Source organism: Schistocerca cancellata, chromosome 6, assembly GCF_023864275.1.
Source record: "Schistocerca cancellata isolate TAMUIC-IGC-003103 chromosome 6, iqSchCanc2.1, whole genome shotgun sequence".
Classification (NCBI taxonomy): domain Eukaryota; kingdom Metazoa; phylum Arthropoda; class Insecta; order Orthoptera; family Acrididae; genus Schistocerca; species Schistocerca cancellata.
In genome coordinates, this window is record NC_064631.1 from 617,124,086 (window position 1) to 617,144,302 (window position 20,217).

Below are 20,217 nucleotides of genomic sequence, written 5' to 3' on the forward strand. Positions count from 1 at the left end.
CCCCAACATCGTGCAGCCCGCCTCCAGTGGTGTCGCGACAGGCGTGAATGGAGGGACGAATGGAGACGTGTCGTCTTCAGCGATGAGAGTCGCTTCTGCCTTGGTGCCAATGATGGTCGTATGCGTGTTTGGCGCCGTGCAGGTGAGCGCCACAATCAGGACTGCATACGACCGAGGCACACAGGGCCAACACCCGGCATCATGGTGTGGGGAGCGATCTCCTACACTGGCCGTACACCACTGGTGATCGTCGAGGGGACACTGAATAGTGCACGGTACATCCAAACCGTCATCGAACCCATCGTTCTACCATTCCTAGACCGGCAAGGGAACTTGCTGTTCCAACAGGACAATGCACGTCCGCATGTATCCCGTGCCACCCAACGTGCTATAGAAGGTGTAAGTCAACTACCCTGGACAGCAAGATCTCCGGATCTGTCCCCCATTGAGCATGTTTGGGACTGGATGAAGCGTCGTCTCACGCGGTCTGCACGTCCAGCACGAACGCTGGTCCAACTGAGGCGCCAGGTGGAAATGGCATGGCAAGCCGTACCACAGGACTACATCCAGCATCTCTACGATCGTCTCCATGGGATAATAGCAGCCTGCATTGCTGCGAAAGGTGGATATACACTGTACTAGTGCCGACATTGTGCATGCTCTGTTGCCTGTGTCTATGTGCCTGTGGTTCTGTCAGTGTGATCATGTGATGTATCTGACCCCAGGAATGTGTCAATAAAGTTTCCCCTTCCTGGGACAATGAATTCACGGTGTTCTTATTTCAATTTCCAGGAGTGTATATAGCAGTATCGAAATTAGTAGTGAGAGCTCAAATGGGATCACATGGAGGTACAATCAAGATGGACTTTTAGCAAAGCGAACATGCGTGCTGCTGAGGGATTCAGTATAAAATTAATAAGGTCCTACAAAGCCGGAGCCGCAAAATACTGTACCAGTACTGAAATCTGCAGCACGTCGTCGGTAGGCAGCGTCCTGATGATGTAGGCGCTGACTTCTGCTGTGCAGCAACTCTGTGTCAACCCCTGGCCACGAGGGCTGTCCGAGAGTTCTAAGTTCTTTCGAAAACGAACGACCAAGTCGTAAAACCGTCCGACTCCGAAGAAGATCAGATCCCCTCTCACCTGCCCGCACAATGCTAAAGTGAAGCCAACATTGCTCTACTCCCTACTCTCCTCGAAAACTGCGAATCAGCATTCAGTTATGATTTCCAAAATTCCCCCACACTGTCTCAGAGCACCATTCGCGCCGATAGCGACCGTTCCCTCCAATTTCGAGCAGGGCTTTATGACGTCAACTAGCCTCAGTTTAAGTTGCCAATCATGCCTCTGCTGTTCAGTTGAGGACACTGAACTTGCCGTTTGACCGGCTACGAAAACAACCTACCTAGACCACCGGCCATCTGGCGCCAGACAGTCACACCCAGCAGGCCACAGTGCACAAGTATTCTCAGAATCAAGAGGACAATGCTGTCAGTCGGTGTCAGGAATCTTCGTTCCGGGCGCGCCGGAACGGTAAACGCATAAACTGAGGCGACACTCAGACGTCTCGCAGGTCGTTTCGCCATGCATACAATAGGCGAGACTCGACCGACGTCAGTTGTTCCGCCAGGCGCTTAAGCCTATAGTAGGAACCCCTCAGAATTCAGGGAAGTGCAGCCCCCAACCAGAAACGCAGTGTGCCGTGTCCTCCGATGGTTGCCTCATATAGGCCAACCAGGGAAGTAAAACAACTTGTTTAGGAATCAAGTGAAAAGTATTTTTGAGCTCTCAGTACAAATACTCTCTTTACAATAACCTTATTCGGTCTGTTACGACCGTGAAATGACATAGAACATTAATAAAACTGATGAAAATGAGAGGAGACATGCAAAAGAGGACATGGAACCTCTCAGGGTACAAGATTCGACTGAAAATTATTGAAAATTTGTTGGTGCTGTAATCTCAATTGCAAAGAAATGCATACCAAGGAGATAAAGTATGGAATATATTCCAGAGCTGAACCACGAAAGTAAAGAAGTTTTGAATCATTTATGATCGGTGGTGATCTTGATCTAATTCATTAAATGATGCACAGACTGAAGGAGTCAAGAGGAGAGAAATAGATGAAAACAACAAACGAATTGAGTTTTAAGAAAGCAGTGCATCAGACCTGGAGTCTGCTGAAGGAACTGGGTGGAGGAAACCCACCAGCTCGGTTGTCAGACGCAGAAACCGCTACCAGTATGCTGTCTGACCACGCCTCTGAGCACACCACAAACTTTCCACCTCCTGGTTGTCGCATGCCGTAGATTTAACCAACATTCTGTCTAACCACGCTTTCACTCAACCCTTTTCGCCTACGATTTCCGAACACTACTGGTCGCTCCATTTCGGCAGTATTCCTACTTCCATACACTCCACAGGAGAACATCTGGTTGTAATGTTAGGAAATAACATGAGGAGATATCCGTGAGAATGAAAATTTTAGTCGGGTTGGAGGTGCGCCTAAGGGTTGAAGCGACTACTCATGACAATCAATGAGTCCCGGTGTGGCATGAATATTCCGTTGTCATTACGAAGGCATGCCCAGCGAGGGGCAAGCTAGGGCGGCTTTGCCCTGCCAGGAAAAAGAAAAAACATCTCTGTTTGTACTCGCTTGCTCTCCAGACTAAAAAGCAGCCATGTTAATTCAGTATTATTTGTAATGGATACTGACTAGCAGAAAGGCTCCACAGTGCCATTTGTCATCAAATCTCAACGTAATTCGACATTCACCACAGAACAGAACCGAAACTAATCGTAATTACTACCCCTTCCCCCTCACATACTACATTCCCGTTTGCAGGTTTAGCGTATGTGAACTGTTTGCACTCATATTTCATCATTATATTCTCATTGTTTTCATTTCCATAGATCCCCTCATTTCATTTCAGTTCGTTTAATTGATTTCACATGCTACAGAGTCTATTGGAGCTTTAAATGACTCCTTCCAGTGCTGACAGATATCCGCAGATATTATGAGTTTCTCATGATTGTGATAGGAATAATGGTAGGGGAAGTGATACAGCGAACAGTTAGGCTGGAATGATACCAGTTGGATGCAGGTCTCGGGAATTAGGGGAACAAAGAAATATGCTGAATTGGTTCCGTCACTGCTAGCAAACAATATTATGTTTGTCTGCTTGTGTCACAGATAGAGTTTTGGAAACTATGAGATAGTATAGTAGAATGAATAACGATTAAGGTATTTGAGCTATTACTATAAGGCTCTACTTTGCAACGTATTGGATTAAAATAGATGAGTATCTCAACATACGACACAAATAAGGATGAATCGGAAATGATGGAATTTCCACATTTCAATGCAGCTGTTGGTTCCGCGTGGTTACAGTTAAACTGGCAGTGTTCCAATCGCTGCAGCGTGGGCTGTACATATCGCGGGGTGCTGAAACACAGTAGGTTATGTTCATTAATCGGTGGGCTCGCGGGATATACTGGAAAAAATGATTATTCCATTTCCTGACACAAGGTGAAAATATGACACTATAGGCAGTCAGAATGTGAGATTTTTCCTGTTTTGACGTCGGTATACTGTTTGTCACTTGGCGACGTGTATTGATTGCTTTTGTGAAGTGACTGTTTCTGCAATGGCTACTGAGAAGGAAGACCTTGCACTGCTGGCAAAGTCTTTATACCAGAATGGGAGCAATAGCAGGACGGCATTGCGGGAATATCACTAACAGAAACAACTGTGAAGAGGCCCCATGTCAATAAATGGGCTAAAGCCGTCGGCACACGGGCCGTGCATCCGAACGTTGAACGTTGAGCGTGCCGGGTTTCTGACGTCGTAGCGTGGAATAGCACGTTCGGGAGTCTTTCCGAACGTGCAGAGCAATATCAAGCATGTCAGATATTCTGAGCGTGCGTCTGAGGGTTGACTAATGAGATGGCACAACGCCACATACGTCACATGCACGCCATCTCCCTTCAGCACAAAGTTGTGAGGCGCCATATTGGCATTCATTTCAACCCTACACGTATATATGCCGTTTCTGAGCACAAGCAAATTGAGAATCACCGGAAACCCGTTGTTAACTGTGTGATCCGTTGCAATAAAATAATGTGAAACAACATATTCGTGGCAAAAGAATTATTGTAACTTGCCTATTATGGGAGTATGCTATTTGAAGGTAGTGATACACTGAGCATGCACCCAAAACGCATTGTTCTTGGTACAATTTGTTATAATTAAATTTCAGTTAGTAACACAGTTACGGTTAAAGCTTTCAGCAAGTGCTAAGGTTGGTAGGAATGGAAATTAATTTCATAATGTAGGTTTAGTGTGGTGAGAAGCGTTACCGATTTGTGAAGTTTTCATGTTTGGGCGGTGAGTCGCAACTAGCCAGTACGTTAATTTTTCCTAACATTTGCGTTTTGATTAGGTTCCGTTACTTTATTATTAGTTCAGCGTAAGTAAATATTATAATTTTTGACGTTATGTAAATATAAGTTAACCTTTCTTTGGGTGTTCGATTGGCTTGATCTACAGGACACCTTGCGCTACTTGTGTAAAGCTATTTTGCTCCTTTTTCTTTCACGCTTTGTAATTCACGTGTTGCAAAGATTCTGCTACTGGGTAGGAACAGTGGTCAAGTAAGACTGACCTTAGCGTTTTACTAAAATGTGGGATTGATGAAATAATGTTTATCTTATGTGAAGAAGTATTGCAAATTTGTATCGCACTGTTTGTAATGGAACTTTTATAAGCCTGTGTCCTTATTTATTGGACATGGTACTTCCCTTTCCGTTGACAATGGAGGAAATTTGCGTTATAATAGAGCTAACGTGGGAATTTTACGCGCGCCCGTTTAGTAAATAGTGCGCTTTACGAACTAGAAACTTCCTGCAACTGCCGCCGGAGTACGTTGCGATCGCGTGTACCACGTTGGGACCCACGTACCGTATGTACAAGTCTCATCATTTCTGAGCGTTCGGCAGCACGTTGAACTTAGCACGCTCAACGTTGACGTTCGACAGTACGGTCTGTGTGCCGACGGCTTAACGAAAACGATGAAGAAATTAGAAGAAGCAGGAAAAGGAAGGCTGCCCATTCCCAAGAAAGTAGTTTGTAAATGTGACGTAACTATAGCCGACAGTGCAGCACATGCCCCAGATTCTGCAGTCAGTGCTCGAGGTAGATTGAATTCTCTCTCCCTTGATCAGCTATTCAAAAGATTTTGAGGTGCATTTTGCACTGGTATCCCTACAAGATTCAGAATTTGCACCAAATGAAACTCCAGGATAGGCTACAACGTAGTGACTTTGTCCTTGGTTTTTTGGCGCGTTTAGAAATGGATGACATAGGGTCGGATAAGATACTATGGATGAACGAGGCACATTTTGCTCTGCACGGTGCCGTGAATACACAGAACTGTCGCACAAGGGGTTCTTCTGCACCAAATGTAGTGTGGAATGCCCACTGCTCTCAGCTTATGTGACTGTGTACTGTGATTTCACAAGCTCCTTTATTCTCGGTCCATTTTTCTGGGAGTAGATGACACCTCACGACCTTAGATGTACAGCGACGTCTGCACGTTATAAGGATCTGCTTGTTCAGCATGTGTTTGCAGCTTTATATGAATACAACTGTGCCCACACCACTATTTCACCGAGCGAGGTGCGCAGTGGTTAGCACACTGGACTCGCATTCGGGAGGACAACGGTTCAATCCCGTCTCCGGCCATCCTGATTTAGGTTTTCCGTGATTGCCCTAAATCGCTTCAGGCAAATGCCGGGATGGTTCCTGTCAAAGGGCCCAGCCGATTTCCTTCCCCATCCTTTCCTCACCCGAGCTTGCACTCTGTCTCTAATGACCTCGTTGTCGACGGGACTTTAAACACTAATACCCTCCTCCTCCTCCTCCTCCTCCTCCTCCACACCACTACTTTCACGCAAAATGGCGCGACACCGCATGTCGCTTGCCAGATTTAAGGTTTGTTCTGAAAACCCATCTTCCCTAATCTCCCGTAATTAGTTTCAAGCTGTATGGCCTTCCATATCCCCCGACCGAAATCCATGTGATTTCTGTCCATAGGTATATCTGAAAGATCGTGTCTATCAGGGAGGTATCCGGACCCTTGCTGATCTGAGGGATAGCATACGACAACATACCGCTCTGATTACTCCGGATATTCTGCGAGCAACTGTCACTGTCAACCATGATGTGTTACGGATGCAGCATGTTGCTGAGTCAGCAGACGATACTGAACACATCTGGTAACTTGTAACCGTATCTTAATAAACGTGCCAGAACCACCGTTATCATGTGTTTGATCGTTTCTCCTCTGTTCCTGCACCCATCCCACATTCTGATTGTATATTTTCTCCTGGTGGCAGAAAGTGGAACTATTATTTTTCTCACACTGTGTGAGCACACAGATTAATGAACGTATCTACAATGTTTCAGCGTCCTGTGGTGTGTACAGCACGCAGTGCAGCATTTAGAACACCTCCAGTTTAATAGTAAACATCTGATACATCTCGTATATACACACACATCAACAGAAGTTTTGCATCAGCCCTTTGCTTCGAAATACATGGCAGAAAAAATAACAAATGTTTATGAGGCATGTGTACATATACAGGGCTATTACAAGTGATTGAAGGATTTCATAAATTCACTGTAGCTCCATTCATTGACATATGGTCACGACACACTACAGATACGTAGAAAAACTCATAAAGTTTTGTTCGGCTGAAGCCGCACTTCAGGTTTCTGCCGCCAGAGCGCTCGAGAGCGCAGTGAGACAAAATGGCGACAGGAGCCGAGAAAGCGTATGTCGTGCTTGAAATGCACTCACATCAGTCAGTCATAACAGTGCAACGACACTTCAGGACGAAGTTCAACAAAGATCCACCAACTGCTAACTCCATTCGGCGAAGGTATGCGCAGTTTAAAGCTTCTGGATGCCTCTGTAAGGGGAAATCAACGGGTCGGCCTGCGGTGAGCGAAGAAACGGTTGAACGCGTGCGGGCAAGTTTCACGCGTAGCCCGCGGAAGTCGACGAATAAAGCAAGCAGGGAGCTAACCGTACCACAACCGACGGTTTGGAAAATCTTACGGAAAAGGCTAAAGCAGCAACCTTACCGTTTACAATTGCTACAAGCCCTGACACCCGATGACCAAGTCAAACGCTTTGAATTTTCGGCGCGGTTGCAACAGCTCATGGAAGAGGATGCATTCAGTGCAAAACTTGTTTTCAGTGATGAAGCAACATTTTTTCTTAATGATGAAGTGAACAGACACAATGTGCGAATCTGGGCGGTAGAGAATCCTCACGCATTCGTGCAGCAAATTCGCAATTCACCGAAAGTTAACGTGTTTTGTGCAGTCTCACGGTTTAAAGTTTACGGCCTCTTTTTCTTCTGCGAAAAAAACGTTACAGGACACGTGTATCTGGACATGCTGGAAAATTGGCTCATGCCACAACTGGAGACCGACAGCGCCGACTTCATCTTTCAACAGGATGGTGCTCCACCGCACTTCCATCATAATGTTCGGCATTTCTTAAACAGGAGATTGGATAACCGATGGATCGGTCGTGGTGGAGATCATGATCAGCTATTCATGTCATGGCCTCCACGCTCTCCCGACTTAACCCCATGCGATTTATTTCTGTGGGGGTTATGTGAAAGATTCAGTGTTTAAACCTCCTCTACCAAGAAACGTGCCAGAACTGCGAGCTCGCATCAACGATGCTTTCGAACTCATTGATGGCGACATGCTGCGCCGAGTGTGGGAGGAACTTGATTATCGGCTTGATGTCTGCCGAATCGCTAAAGGGGTACATTTCGAACATTTGTGAATGCCTAAAAAAACTTTTTGAGTTTTTGTATGTGTGTGCAAAGCATTGTGAAAATATCTCAAATAATAAAGTTATTGTAGAGCTGTGAAATCGCTTCAATCATTTGTAATAACCCTGTACATATGCAGTGTATCCAGAATGCATACAACGCACACACACACACACACACACACACACACACACACACACACACACGCACGCACGCACGCAAAGGCTGTGTAATGAGGAAATCGTCTGTTTACCTGGCAGTTCTATCTCAGAGCACTCCTGAGCAACGTCATTACGTGGTGGAACGTCACCTTGCTGGGATGCAGGCTTGCGTATGTCGTGTCACATCATCTATGAGATGATCGGGCCATGCTTGCTCCAAATTGCCCCCTCTTCAATGGCGACTCCGGATTGGGTCCGGAGAGCACGTGGTCTTTGTCGACGTCAAAAAACAGCTCAATTCAGTCGATCCCATACTTGTTCCATTGGGCTTATATCCGGGGACCCCAGCGTGCTGAAGGAATGTGCTACGAGAACAGCATGATGACCACGCTAATTATCATCCATCAAGAATAAATTGTCACCAAAATGCTGGGGACGCGGATTCACTATCGGTAGCAGAATTTCGTCCCTGTACCGTATAACAGTGAGATTTTCCTCAACAGCCACGAGCGGTGAACGGTCATACCACTCCAGTTCATCACTCTCCACCACACTGCTGCACTTGTGGAACAGAGTGTTGGAGGCGTTCGGTGTTTCCGTATTGTGTCCAAATACGTTGACTGCGGTCATCGTGGTGCAAGCAGATCCTATTTTTGCCTGAAGATAACACCTCACGCAAATCCTAGGACGTCCGTTTTGCATGATTTTTTGGCGATGTGTAACGGAGTGCATGATGTTGTGGTGTACGATGTAGTGGTCGCCATGGTCGTCGGAAATGGAGATTCATGTCATGCAATCGTCTTCTAATAGTTTTATGCGAGACTGTAGCCGCTTAGAACGTCGATTTCAGTTCTCGAATACTCAGCCCAAGGTTCCTTTGACTCGAAAGTCGTAGATATCTATTATCCTGTGCCCCAGTCGAACATGGACTGCCTTTGCGGTGTAAGTCCTCAATAATATGCGGCAAATGAAACCGATTCCATGTTCGCACCCCATCTTTTTGACTCAGGTGGAAACCACGAGCAACTACCCTGGTTAACGAGAGATCTTGGTGTAGTGTGATGATGTGGACCCGTTCATTGGACTCAACTCTGCCTCGTGGCGTGACGGATGTTTACTGTATTGTTTCACAAACGTCTCTAACGCGTCCCAACTGGTGCTTTACTTCCAACTGAAATGCTGCAAGCCACCCGAGTGCGGTATTCTACGTTTAGGTAGCGTTGCTGGTAATTGTTTGTATGTTTACCAACAACGTCAGGGGTGACCTTCCGATAGGTATGGGAACAGTTGCGATACCAATACATCTGCACGACATATCGGGGTTCCGCAAAACTTTTGTTAATGTGTGACATCGTGACTAACGAACGGTCTAACTTATATTATTTATTATAAGGCGAGCTGTAAGGAGTTTTTAAAGAATCTGACAGGTACGAAATTGATTCTACATTTCTGCTTTATGAGAAGACTGGTTTAAGAAATAAATTATCAGGAAATGAAAAAAAACAATGTGGATGAGCCTCAATTAAATTAAAGATTCCAAAGGATTATTTTCAATTTTTTGCTCTTGATTGAAATGGAACGCATGTTCCTGTCATCAAAACGTTTGACGTTACATTATGAATTTCGTAAATCAAATGCGGAGAATATGTGTGAAACAGTGGAAAAAGGAGCACTGTAAACTTACCACATAATCCATGAAAAGCGTTTTTAAATTTTTGATACCATTATGCAACGGTTTCTCCATCCTGTTTACGCATATCACTTCACCCAAGAAGCACATTTGCATACACATTATTGTAAACACTTCATTGACGATGTAGCACATGGTGTGATCAAAGATGAATTTATTTGTAATTCTAAAGATATAATTATTAAACAGTTGATATGTGCAGAGACTAACTTCAGAATAGGTCTTTAAAATAAGTGAAATAACTGTGGCTTGCATAATCTGTATGGTCATTTAATATAGATCCTGTTTTTTTTATTTTATGGAGTTACATCTCTAGTTCTTCTAACAGATTTAGGGTGTTAAATTTGGTTTTATTATGCAGTACTGTTGATGATACGTTTCGTTTATGATATATGTTGTGCAATAGCTGATTTTTCCTAGTGGTTGTGCCCGAAAGCTTTCTTGAAAATGGGGTAGGAAGTTTTGCCTGTTTTCCCAACATATTAGTCACGACAACTGGGGCACGATACCTTGTACACCCCACTGCTGTTAAAGTTTTGTGTACTTGATTTTATGTTATAGCGAGTAAGTTACTTAACTTCCTATTAGTTGAGAATGGAGCTGTTAATTTTTTTTTATTTTTTTGAAAAGGTTGGCGATTTTTTCGTAATATGGGGCCCAGTTATGGGACACTGACAAATATTTTTCTTCCACGGTGAGGCCATTTGTTGTCTTATGTTTGTTTATTTGTCTAAATTGTCAATTGTTTTGGCTGTGTAGCTATTGTTTATGTCAATGCTTTTTGTTTTGTTTTTATTGCGTTTTCTGGTGTGGTCAGAAGAATTATCGTATAATTTCACTGGACATAAGTATTAAGCAATGGAACACTTCGTAGGTACACTTGTGGTGTTGTAAAAAGCTTATTATCACTTAGTGAGTGATGTGAAAAAGTCTGGACCGTAGTTGTAAGAGGAAACAAATGTGTTCTTATTTATCCGGCTGCATAAAGGGACATTTTGAAAAGAAATTCGGCGGTCGTGAAATAACGACTACAGTGGAAAGTCACCAAATGGAGCGAGTAATCTTGTGATTTAGCCCTCAGAATACAATCACCCAACGACCCACAGCCACGCACAAAGACACACACACACACACACACACACACACACACACACACACACACACACAGTAAACGAGGTATTCAGCTTACATAAACATATATTGCAGTATTGGGTATAAAGCGAAATATTTTCTGGATTGCGTAGTCGTAATTGCCTACAAATTAAGTCAGTACTGTGATCCACTCCAGAGGTATTGGTAAGATTAAGATCTCACCTGGGAAATCTAGATTATATTGGCCCCTGCAACATCCTGTTTTTTTAGTAGTTTTTCCCACCAGTTTCCATAGCAAAAAAGAAAAATAAAACGAACAAATAAAACTGTACTTGAATAGTGACATTTGCGAATTTGTAGCAAAAATCACGCTCCTTGTTCGAACGTGAAATCTACAGTCAAACGTTCGGAGTCGCTGCAGTACATTGTTGTAAGCTGGCAGATTGCTGTAACCGTAATTGGCCTGTCCCCTACTCTCGTTTCTGCCGCGGGCATTTCAGCCGTAAACGATGAAATAAAAACCCTGGCGACTGCTGCAGCAGACACTCAGATGACCGGTTGCCGCCGTGTCCCACCGAGTCGGCTCCCCTCTCCTCTTGTCTACTGTCCACCCTAATTGTGCCGCGCAACGCCTGAATTTATGCAACACACGCATCATAGAGGACGCGCGCGCGGCCGCTGCGCACGGCGCGGGGTCTGCTTTTATGGCCGCCAATTTAATCCAGCTTTAGAGTTGTCGCGTGTCGTCGATTGCGCGCACCTTCTGCGCCTATTCTCCGAGCTGCGAATGTGTCTATTTGAAATAGGCTATAAACCAAGACGGCGAGTGAAGCTGCGAAATAGAAAGGAAGAGCATCTGAAGAAGGGCACTAAAATTGGTAGTAAAATTTCCTGGAATGGCGAGATGCGTCGCCTTTAAATACGTTAAGGGCGTATTCCTGAGGTTTTGCGTTGTTTAAGGGTCGATCTCAACGTATTACAAATAATTATTTTATGAATCGGATTACTAGTGCTGTACGGACTGTGGAATGACAGTGGTGCGCTTCCAACTTGCAATTTTTCTTAAGCTTACCATAAAACAAAATGCGCTGCATGAAATATAACACCATATAATGTATTCCCCTATGCATTACTTTACACGCAGAAAGGACACTGTCCGACAAGAGAATAAACAGAAATTTGCATGTAGTGCCTCCAGATAGCCTTGTAATACGTAGAAGACTAGTAAATTTTCTTATTAGATTGTCAAATGATGGTATTTACATTTTACATGCTGCAGTCTTTTTCTGAAGTTACAAAAATTATTCCTTAAGATTAACTTTTTTCCAAATGCAATAGCATGTTCCAACGTTTAGCAGCCTCGAAACAAATATGCTCTTCAAATTTAAAAGTGTTGCAAACTATTTCGTTAGTACTGCATTTATAGTGTGTCTGTTACATTCTGGTTCAGTCATATTTAGTTTTTTCAGTATAAAGAAACAACGAACTCTTTAGAAGACAAAATTTCTCTGGACTTCGCATCCCTTTGCATTCATTATTAATTTTCATTCTGCTGCATCTATGACATATATTTTCTCTAATGAACGTTATATTGGTAAAATGTTTTATGGGATAATAATCCCTTATCCCATTAAAGTACTCGTTATTGGCGACATTAAGCAAGTGTACGAGTATCTAGAGCCACCTTGGTGTGAAACTATTACAAAACCCAGTGAAAAGGTCAAATGCTATCACTGACATACTCACCTTGCGTCTGGAAGCACACAACCGTGCATAAAGTCTCTTAGGAACATTTTGGAATAACGACTCAGCGTTTTTATTTCTCCAAAAGAATTGCAGGACACTTAGTCTCCTACTACATCCTTACAAATCACCCAAGACACCATTTTCCCCGCATACCTTTTGCTGATATATTTCAGGAAATTTTACTAACTCTAGTGTAACTTCCCACAATTTTAATGTGTAAAAATGGTTCAAATGGCTCTGAGCACTATGGGACTTAACTTCTGAGGTCATCAGTCCCCTAGAACTTAGAACTACTTAAACCTAACTAACGTAAGGACATCACACACATCCATGCCCGAGGCAGGATTCGAACCTGCGACCGTAGCGATCGCTCGGTTCCAGGCTGTAGTGCCTAGAACCGCTCGGCCACTCCGGCCGGATTTAATATGTAGCCCCGTGCATAACCTCCGGATTGCATTAAATAGTTCTTTGGTACGTTTTGTCTTCGTTCTTTCCTTTCCTCTATTTTCTTTTGTTATTAGCTATTCATATTTCTTCTCTTCTAGTTAATTCTTTTGGTGTTGTGTTAAAGTTAGGATTTTTTAGGTTATGATACTACAGAAACAAAAATTATTCCAGCAGAGTTAACACACAGACATATACGAGTATATACAGCGTAATAAGTTGGAGATATGGGAGGCTTAGAGCTGCTCCTTTCGTCGGTCTCTCGCAGTCGAATATCCACGCAGTCGAATATCCAGTTGTCACATCCGGGTGTGTGTGTCAGGGGATACTTGATTCGTGTGCGTGTTTGTGTGTGCGTGCGATTGACAGCGACGTATGTACGCTGCTCATATCGAGCATGCCATTGACTATTTTCTGTATGCACATAGACAAACACACTTACATATGCATTAAACATTTATGTTTTGTATCGGATGTACTGCCTCAGAAAAAAGTTAAATTAAAGTAAGTTCCAAACCTACTGCTTCAATCAAGCGTTTCGGGAAGTTCCCATTAGTTGCAAGGCGAATGCCAGAACTGGTAATGTCTACCTATAGCCCTCTGCCTCACTACCATGCAACCTGATATCTGGATCAAAAGAAGCAAGCTCTACATCGGGCTGGATATCAAACAGTACATTCTACAATTCAACGTATTGAACGAAATTGTGAGAAAAGAATACTAGATTTAACTCTTCCATCGAACCAGTGAATGCTCGCCGAAGGAAGTTCTCTGCAATGTGGACGATGGTTTGCACTACAATATCAGTCAGAAGTAGGACACTCTAAACAGTGACTATAACATAAATCGATTAAATACCCTCTCGATTGCCACTAACCGTAATGTCAACACCTATGTGTCACCGTTTCAAGCTCAGAAGGGATTCTCTGAACTCCTAGACAGCGTAAACAACGGAATACATTTAATTATTTCAAAACATCCAATGTTCTCTGTTTACAAAAATTCATGGTCTCTTAATCGTTACATATTCGTACATGGAAACAAGACGCGAACACAGAGATAATTAAATGTAAGGAATATCAGTGAAAATTTACAATTATTTTGAAAACTAGTACTGGAACTTTGACTCGAAGAAAAAAGCCGCTGCCAAATCTCGATCCTATACTAATGACCTTAGCTACTATATGTGGCATGTTGTTTACACGTAACTCTTCCCATGAATTATTTTCTGGATTTAGAGCAGTACAGTAACGACCAATCCCTAAGTGTTGAGGATAAAGGCGATTATTCTATTCTTTGCAAGATTGGGATTTGAGGGCCCAGGAAGATGAGATCTCTTCTTTAAGTGACCTCCTGCTCAATACAGTCACCGAGCGAGTGTCACATTGGATCGGACATTGGACTGTCACTGGGATGGGAGCGGGGTTCAGATTCTCATGTGACCATCCTGGTTACAGTTTTTCACAGTTCTTGTAAATCACGTAAATTGAATTCCAGAGTTATCTCCCTGGAACGGAAACTTTCAAATTCTTCCTGCTCTTGTGAAAATGAACCCAGCGACCCGTGCCCTATGAACGCAGTGTCTTAAGGGGTTAAACTGCAGTCTTGTTTGGTAATAAAGTCAGAGTTTTATTGCTGGTGAGAATTCTTTTTAGACAGGGAAATATGCCATTGTCATCCGTTGGGCGTTCATAGCCTGATCGGGCGGAGCTTATTTTTTCTGTATTCCTTAGACGCTTTTGCGCCTTTGGTAGAAACAAGACCTCCTCATTTTCATTAAGCCTTCTATAATTAGTGCAAGATACACGTGCATACCTCAGATTTCCGCTATCTGTGATTATAATATTAGATGATCTTTGCCAACTCACCTCCGCTCAGAAGAAATTTTAACACAATTGGCTGTTTACTGTAGCCACTTTAGTAGCGAATGTACTTGCGGGAGATACGATCTCTGTGAATCATTTGTGTAGAACAGAGTTACGTAAACAGCCATCTCCAACCATTACATTTTCGCTACCTCTAAACCCACCACTGGTTTCCGAGAAAAAGTATATTAGAGAGACACCTGTCAGTTGAGAACTTCGGATTAATTCTCTTAAACGCATCGTTGTACGTTGTGTATGTTTTGTATGCTATATGAATTGGCCCTTTAATATGACACAAAAAAGTCGTGGCCTTTCCTAAGTGATGAATGGGGTATTCGTTAGCTTCGAAATTAAACCAGAATCGCATCGTAAACTTCGTGTGAGGTACACTCATCAAAAAACGTTTTGCTTCACTGCGGTTCCCAGAACTGCTGAAGACAGACGTTGACTGTGGATACTGTATCACAGACACAGTCCCTTCGACTGTTCAGAGATGTCACCAAACCCGCCCAAAAGTGTAAACAACCATGCATGAGGTGGGGGTCCGACAGCCGGTAAGTTCCAGTCATTCCACCAGGATGGAGGTACACGGGTCGTGTTGTCTGCAGTTAAACCATGCCTAGACGGTCAATTCCGCTGTTCGATTGCGTCCACATTGTTACTTTGGGACAGGAAGGGCTCTCAACAAGGGAAGTGTCCAGATGTGATGTTGCTCGCTCATAACGCCACCATGTTGAATAATGCTTTCCGTGCAGCTACAGGACGTTGTGTTACGACTCAAACTGTGCGCAATTAGCCGCATGATGCGCAAATCCTCTCCCGTCGTCCATGGCGAGGTTCATCTTTGCAACCACGGCACCATGCAGCGCAGTACAGATGGGCCCAACAACATTCCGAATGGACCGGTCAGTATTGGCATCACGTTCTCGTCACCGATGAGTGTTGCATATGTCTTCAACCAGATAATCGTCGGACACGTGTTTGGAGGCAACCCGCTCAGGCTGAACGCCTTAGACACACTGTCCACCAAGTGCAGCAAGGTGGAGGTTCCCTGCTGTTTTGGGGCGGCATTATGTGGGGCCGACGTACGCTGCTGGTGATCATGGAAGGCTCCGTGACCGCTGTACGATACGTGAATACCATTCTCCGACCGATAGTGCAACCATATCGGTAGCATACTAGCGAGGCCTTCGTCTTCATGAACGTCAATTCGCGCCTCCATCGTGCACATCTTGTGAATGACTTCCTTCATGGTAGCGACATCGCTCAACTAGAGTGGCCACCATGTTCTCCAGACATGAACCGTATCGAACATGCCTGGGATAGATATAAAAGGGCTGTTTATGGACGACGGGACCAACTAACCACTCTGAGGGATCTACGTCGAATCGCCGTTGAGGAGTGGGACAATCTGGACCAACAGTGCCTTGATGAACTTGTGGATAGTATGCCATGACGAATACAGGCATGCATCATATTAAGAGGACGTGCTGCTGGGTATTAGAGGTACCGGTGTGTACAGCAGTCTGGACCACCACCTCTGAAGGTCTCGCTGTATGGTGGTACAACATGCAATGTGTGGTTTTCATGAGCAATAAAAAGGGTGGAAATGATGTTTAAGTTGACCTCTATTCCAATTTTCTTTAGTGGTTCCGGAATTCTCGGAACCGAGGTGATGCAAAACTTTTTTTGATGTGTGTGGATACACGGTGTATATAACTTCTCTCGCAAACATTGACAGATGAACAGATTTTCTTTTTTCTGTATATCGCGTCTTTTAAGGATTAACAAGTTTCTGTGAGCGCTAAGTATGCGAAAGTGCCATGTGCACAAGATGTTTCTTAAATGTAAATAATTTTACTGTCGGCAGGCCTGTGTGATCAAATGGTTCAAATGGCTCTGAGCACTATGGGACTTAACTTCTGAGGTCATCAGTCCCCTAGAACTTAGAACTACGTAAACCTATCTAACCTAAGGACATCACGCACATCCATTCCCGAGGCAGGATTCGAACCTGCGACCGTAGCGGTCGCGCGATTCCAGACTGTAACGCCTAGAACCGCTGGGCCACTCCGGCCGGCGCCTGTGTGTGATGTACTGTATTTTCCCCACCATAATGACAACATGACAGCACGATAATGAATGAAAAAAGTCGTGAGATAGCTTCCAATAACATGTCGGACCCCCTTTTGCCCGCAACTCTACGTGAAAAGGACTCAAGTCTTTGGAAGTCCTCTGCAGAAATACTGAGCCATACTGCCTCTACAGACGTCCATAACTACTATGATGTTGCCAGTGCAGGATTTTGACAACGAACTGATCTCTCTATGATGTCCCATAAATGTTCGATGGGATTCATGTCAGTCAATTTGGGTGGCCAGACCATTCTCTCGAATTGTCTAGAATGTAATTCAAACCAATTGCGAGCAATTACGAACCTTTGACATGGCGAATTGTCGTCAGAAAGAAGTACATCGATTTTTGCGCACATGAAGTCTGTGTGAACGGCTGCAAATGGTCTCCAAAGACGTGAACACAACCATTTCCAGTCGTTGATTGGTTGAGTTGGACCAGAGAACCCAGCCCATTCCATATCAACACAGCCCACACCATTATGGAGCCACCACCTGATTGCGCAGTGCCTTGTTGACAACTAGGGTCCATGGCTTGGTGCGGTCTGTGTCACACTCGAACCCTACAATCAATTTTTACCAACTGAGATCTGTACTCATGTGACCAGGTCACTGCTTTCCAGTCGTCTAACGTTAAACCAGTATTTCCAGAATGAGATTTTCACTCTGCAGCGGAGTGTGCGCTGATATGAAACTTCCTGGCAGATTAAAACTGTGTGCCCAACCGAGACTCGAACTCGGGACCTTTGCCTTTCGCGGGCAAGTGCTCTACCAACTGAGCTACCGAAGCACGACTCACGCCCGGTACTCACAGCTTTACTTCTGCCAGTACCTCGTCTCCTACCTTCCAAACTTTACAGAAGCTCTCCTGCGAACCTAGCAGAACTAGCACTCCTGAAAGAAAGGATATTGCGGAGACATGGCTTAGCCACAGCCTGGGGGATGTTTCCAGAATGAGATTTTCACTCTGCAGCGGAGTGTGCGCTGATATGAAACTTCCTGGCAGATTAAAACTGTGTGCCCGACCGAGACTCGAACTCGGGACCTTTGCCTTTCGCGGGCAAGTGCTCTACCAACTGAGCTACCGAAGCACGACTCACGCCCGGTACTCACAGCTTTACTTCTGCCAGTACCTCGTCTCCTACCTTCCAAACTTTAAAGAAGCTCTCCTGCGAACCAGTATGTTCATGAACTCAGGAGAAGCGCTGCAGGCGATGTCGCGCCGTTAGCAAAGGCAGTCGCGTCGTTCGTCTGCTGCTGTAGCCCATTGACGCCACATTTCGCCACACTGTCCTAACGGATACGTTCGTCGTACGTCCCACGTTGATGTCTGCGGTTATTTCATGCGGTGTTGCTTGTCTTTCAGTACAAACAGCTATGAGCAAACTTCGCTGCTCTCGGTCGTTAACTGCAGGCTGCTGCTCTCGGTCGTTAAGTGAAGGCCGTCGGCTACTTCGTTGGCCATGATGGTAGGTAATGCCTGAAATGTAGTACCGTTGGCACACTCTCAACACCATGGATCGCGGAATACTGAATTCCCTGACGAATTCCGAAATGGAATTTCCCATATGTGTAGCTCCAACTACCATTCTGCATTCAAAGTTTGTTAATTCCCGTTGTGTGGCCGTACTCAATTTGGACACCTTTTCATATGAATCACCTGAGTACAAATGACAGCTCCGCCAATGCACTGTCCCTTTATAACTTATGTGCGCATTACTACTGCAGCTACATTTGAACATATCGGTATCCCACGACTTCAGTCATCTCAGTGTATCTTATTTCTTAATTTTTATGTTACACATCTAGTTCCGTAGGACCAAATTGTGGAGCAAAGCTCTATGGTCACGGCACGTGACAGCACATGGAATTGCAACAGAAAAGTAATAACAGATAAAATAAAATGTTTATGAAGCCTAATAAGACATCAAGCTAAAAGTTTATGTAAACGCTATCTACAATATGACACAGGAATCTGCTTAATTTTTCGAGGAACTCTTCGACAGAATAGAAGCAGTGACCCAAGAGGAAACTCTTCAGTTTAGATTAGAAAGCGCTTCGGTTACTGGTAAGATTTTTGAATTCTTGTGGTAGCTTATTGAAAATGGATGCAGGAGAATACTGCACGCCTTTCTGCAGAAGAATCAAGGAAGTGCGATCCAAATGCAGATTGTATTTCTGCCGAGTATTAACTGAGTGAAAGCTGCTTATTCTTGGGAATAAGGTGATATTGTTAACAAGAAGCGACAGTAAAGAATATACAAATATTGAGAGGCCACTGTGAGAATACCCACACTAATGAACAGGGGTCGAGAAGTGGTTCGCGAACTTACACCACTTAATGCCCTAATCCCCGTTGCTGAGCCAAATATACCGTTTGAGACTGGGAAGAGTTAGCCCAAAATATAATATCATACGTCATAAGCGAATGAAAGTAAGCAAATTAGACTACTTTTCGTGTCAAACTATCACTTGTTTCAGTTACTATTTTAATAGTAAAAATGGCAGCATTAAGTCTTTGAACAAAATCAAGAACATGGGCTCTCTACTACAGTTTTCTATCCATCTGAACACCTGGGAATTTGAACCCTTCAGTCTCACTAATCATATGCCTTTTGATTGAATTATGTGTCAGAAACTGTAAAAACGGAGTCTTACTGTGATTTAGCGTTAGCTTATTTTCTACAAGCCATGAATTTATGTCTTGAACTACACTATTTGAAACAGTGCCAACGTGCTAACGAGTTCAACACAGAGCTTTAGCTTTCTGCTATTTGCTCCATCATGTCCATGAGGGTCCTTAGTCTTCAGTGATTTAACTATCGACTGAATCTCTCCCTTATCAGTATCACAGAGAAGTATTTCAGATATCAGTCTCGGAAGTGACAGAGCTCTTTTCTGTTAAAGTAAAGGAAGTAAATTCGATAATGATTGTTACTGAATAAGTTGTTCTCCAATTCTGCATCGTTTTAATTTCTCTAAAGAAGACGAAGTAAATATTCCAGAATTCGAATCGAGAACAGCCGCCAACATGAGTAACGTAGAAATAAACATCCTCGGAGTAGTGAAGCAACTCAAATCACTTAATAAAGCAAGTCTTCTGGTCCAGACTGTATGCCAATTATGTTCCTTTCCGACTATGCTGCTCCATACTTAACAATCATATAGAACCGTTCGCTCGACGAAAGATCCGTACCCAAAGACTGGAAAGTTGCACAGGTCACACCAATATTC